The 4,505-nt window shown below is 41.5% G+C and overlaps 1 pseudogene; it reads left to right on the forward strand.

The window, feature by feature from the left end:
• Positions 1-230: 230 nt before the first annotated feature.
• Positions 231-1,108, forward strand: LOC110309008 (annotated as a pseudogene).
• The last annotated feature ends 3,397 nt before the right edge of the window (positions 1,109-4,505 follow it).

Genomic DNA, 4,505 nt, shown 5'->3' on the forward strand with positions numbered 1-4,505 from the left:
AGGGTAAGACTAGTGAAGGCTCTTAGGAATGGAGGACATAGAGCCTGAACCAACCATCCTTTGTCACCAGGTAAGGCCTCAAGTGGAAGCTTTGGGACACCAAGCAACATCAAAAATTTCCACCCTACAAATTGTCCTGCCTGTAGAACGTGCTGAGTTCAGAGTCTAGCACAGTCATTCTCATCAACAACAGATGGGGGCGGATACAGATCCCATATCCAAATGTTACGATGAACTCAGAAGTCCTGCAGAGGAAGGAGAGAAGGTTTGAACAAGATGGAGGAGAGTTCCTGGCAGTAGGGATCTGGGTAGCCAACAGCTTGTGGAGCAACATAGTTAAGTTTTGTTACCACTGTGATATGTGTCTTACCCACAATTCTCCATCTATGAGGAAGACACACTGCAGTGGTCGGAAACACAAAGAGAATGTGAAAGACAATTGCCAGAAATGGATGGAAGAGCAGGCCCAGAGCCTGATTGACAAATCAACAGCTACATTTCAACAAAGAAATATCCCTCCAGCACCATTCTCTGGTTCCTTGCCTGCAAGGGCCATGATCCCAAAGCTCCCCAGTCTCCCGGATCCTCCTCGACCTGGCAGGATACCTGTGCCCATGATGAGCTGTCCCTCATTCTCGCTGGCAAGAACACACTCGGACAACTGGATTCTTCTGCAGCAAAAGCTTTATTGCTTCTTCAGGAGGGAAGACCCAGACCATGGCGTTGCTTATATAGCCCTCAGCCATGGTGTTTCAGCACTTGATGTGGCGTGTCAGCTCCTGATTCATTGCTCGCCCATCACCCCATTACTACACCCTGAGATGGGCAGTGACTAGGTGTGACTTTACTCTTGCACCTGCATACAAGGCTTGTTTACTAGTTAGGCACAGCGGAGGCCAGCGCCATCTTATAATGGCGATTGCTCGCGGCACGGCTCTCCACAATGAGCCTCCCTCCTCCTGGGATGATGCCTGTGGGACCAGCTCCTGGGATGAGACTACCCATAGGAGGCCACATGCCCATGATGCCTGGGCCTCCCATGATGAGACCTCCAGCCCTCCCTATGATGGTGCCCACACGGCCTGGCATGACCTGGCCAGACAGATGAGAGCAGAAGTGTTCTTTATCGTTCTGTATTTCTTGTTCTGTTCCACCAGGAGATCTTGCTGAGCCTGATTGTTGACTAGATGCATGAAAAGGAAACTTCCCTTCCTACCTGAATATTTTTGGAGGGAGAAGTAATACAAAAAAGTGGGGTTTTCACTTATATTGTGAAATGTGAAAATAAAATTATGAGCTCTTTTAGTTATAAAAAGAAAAAAAAGTGAAGAAAAGGAAAAAATAGAGGAATTAAGAACAACATAAGAACATGGCCCACAGAATCAACTAACTGGGACTTAGTGGGCTCCCTGAGATCAAAGAGTCTATACAGATTTGCCAATATATCATGGTTGTATAGCTCTGTTGCTTTGTGGGATTCCTAATGGTGAGAACAGGGCTATCTCTGACTCCTTTGCCTGCTTTTGGGACCCTTTCCCTCCTACTGTGTTATTGTCTTAGAGTTTTACTGCTGAGAACAGACACCATGACCAAGGCAACTCTTATAAAGAACAGTATTTATTTGGGACTCACTTAGACGTTAAGAGGTTCATCCCATTATCATCAGGGCTGGAACATGGCACATCCAGGCAGGCATGGTGCAGGAGTTGCTGAGAGTTCTGCCTCTTCATCTGAAGGCTGCTAGCAGAATACTGGCTTCCAGGCAGTTAGGATGAGGGTCTTATAACACATAGCCATAGTGACACACCTACACCAACAGAGCGACACCTTCTAATTGTGCCATTCCCTGGGATGGTTATATACAAACCATCACAATTACCCTGTCCAGCTATGATGTGAGAATATGTGCTCAGCTTTTTTGTATCTTATTATGTCATATCTGATTTATGTCTCTGGAAGGTACCTACTTTTTTGGAGGAGAGTTGGGAGGTGGATGAATACAAGAGACAAGGGAGATGGAAGGAATAGAATAGGGGGGATGAGAGAGGAGAAACTGGTGTTAGGATGTAATTTATGAGAGAATAATATATGAAAAGGAAAGATATGAAACTTAACCCCATCCCATAACATCCATACATGCAAATCTTTTAAAAAATCGTGGTCTGACTTTAGACAGCTGCCTGAATGACAGGTTTCTGTCAGTGTTTTATGGATTCTTTTAAGATATTCCCATGTGTCTGTGAATTTGTAATGTGAACCAGCTTGTGAGTTATTTATTTTCTTTGTTTTTACTGATATTAAAAGTATTTTTCTTTTTTATTTCTTCTTTTTTATTATTCTTTATTTACATTTCAAATTTTATCCCCTTTCCTCATTTCCTCAAAAGACCTGCTATCCCATTCCCTCTCCCCTTGTTCACTAACTCATCCAATCCCACTTCCCTGTGCTGGCAGTCCTCTACACTGGGGCATAGAGCCTTTACAAGTCTAAGAGTCTCTACTCTCTTTGATGTACCACAAGGCCATCCTCTGCTACATATGCAGCTGGAGCCATGAGTCCCTCCATGTATACTCTTTGGTTGTTGGTTTATTCCCTGGGACTCTGGGGGGTACTGGTTGGTTCATATTTTTGTTACTCCTATCGAACTGCAAACCCCTTCAGCTCCTTGGGTCCTTTCTCTAGCTCCTCCATTGGAGATCCTGTGCTCAGTCTAATGGATGGCTGTGTGCATTCACCTGTATTTGTCAGGCACTGGCAGAGCCTCTCAGGACACAGCTACATCAGGCGTCTGTCAGCAAGCACTTGTTGACATCCACAATAGTGTCTGGGTTTGGTAACTGTTTATGGGATGGATTCCCAAGTTGGACAGTCACTGGATGACCTTTCCTTCAGTTTCTGCTCCAAATATTGTCTCTGTATCTCCTCCCATGGATATTTGATTCCCCAAATTAAGAAGGACCAAAGTATCCACACTTCTTATTGAGCTTAAATATGTTAAAATCTTCTGATTCTCAGTTTATCCTTGGGAATCTTTTAAGAGATCCTTTAGTTTGTTTGAATTTAGGTCTGTCTTTACCGTTAACATGAAGTCTGAATATAGAAAAGGTTGAATTACTGGTAACTTTAAATTTTGAATTTGCTTATTTTAAATTTAACTATGATTTTTATGGATTGCTGTTTGTGCTATATTTGTTTCACTGTGATTAAAGTCTTTTTAAACATATACATACATTATCTATTTTCATTAAATTTGCCTTGTTTTCCCTCTGCTGAAGAGTATGTCATTACATTAAATATCCATATTTAAGAGCTTTATTCATAGTAAACTCTTTACTGTGAAAGAAATCAGACTACTTTTAGGGCTGAGTTTATGGTATCACATAGTTGCTCAGAATAGAGTTCTAAAGTGAATGACTTTAGTTTTATTTATCTGATAACATAGGCTCACACTGTGGTTAAAAAGTGAGATCATGATAAGGGCAAAATGTCTTACATGGTCTGCAGTATTTTAATATTTTATTCCAAGTTAGTTGTACTTTTATAGAAGTTTATGGAAACTTTGTTAATTTGAGAAAATGAAGTAAAGGATGTAGTGCATGGAAAACCATGACTTGGCCTTGTTCTAAGACCTCTAATGAATTACCACTGCAAATCTAACAAGTTGGTCTCTTAAACACTGCAGCTATAAACAGACACATTTTAGTCATCATTCCTTGTTAACCATGATGGATAATTGTTGTGGTTTGGAAGGAGAATAGGCTTTTAGTCTACAGGTTCATGTATTTGAACATTTAGTCCCAAAGTAGGCTTGCTATTATGGAAGATTGTGGAAACTTTAGGAGATGGAACCTTCCTGCAAGGATTGTTTAACTGGAAACATGCTTTAAACTTTACAAGCCAGACTCATCCCCTCACCTCTGCTTTCTTCCTACAGTTGCACTGTGACCACACAACATATTGTTCCTTCAGCCATGCCTTGCTGTCATGACTGACTGTATATTTCTAGAACTAAAAACAAAACTAAACTCTTCTTTGTACTCTTAGATTTTTTTCAATTGTGGTGGTGAGACAAAATGGTCAAGGCAAATTATATAAGAAAATGTGAATATGAGGTCTGATTAAAGTACTAGTTATAGTGAGGAGAATGGCTCTGTGGCAGTAGCTGAGGGCTTAAATCTAAACTGCAAGTTGGAGGCAGAGAGAGAAGAGGAGGGAAGCAATGGAGGAAGGGAGGGAGGAAGGGAGAGAGAAAGGGAAGCCGAGAGGAAGAGACAGAGAGAGAAAAAGAAAGAAGAAAATGAAGAGAGCAGAAAAGAAAGACAGAAGAAAAAAAAAGACATAAATAAAAAAGGACAGAAAGAACAGAATAGGACAGAAAGAAAAGAGAAGGGAAAGGAAAAAGTAAAGGAAGGAAGGCAAGAAGATCACAAAAATAGGAAAAAGGAGGAGGAAGTTGAGGGAGAGAGAGAAGAAGCAGAGGAAGAAGAAGAGGAAGAGGAAGAAGA

Source organism: Mus caroli, chromosome 14, assembly GCF_900094665.2.
Source record: "Mus caroli chromosome 14, CAROLI_EIJ_v1.1, whole genome shotgun sequence".
NCBI lineage: Eukaryota > Metazoa > Chordata > Mammalia > Rodentia > Muridae > Mus > Mus caroli.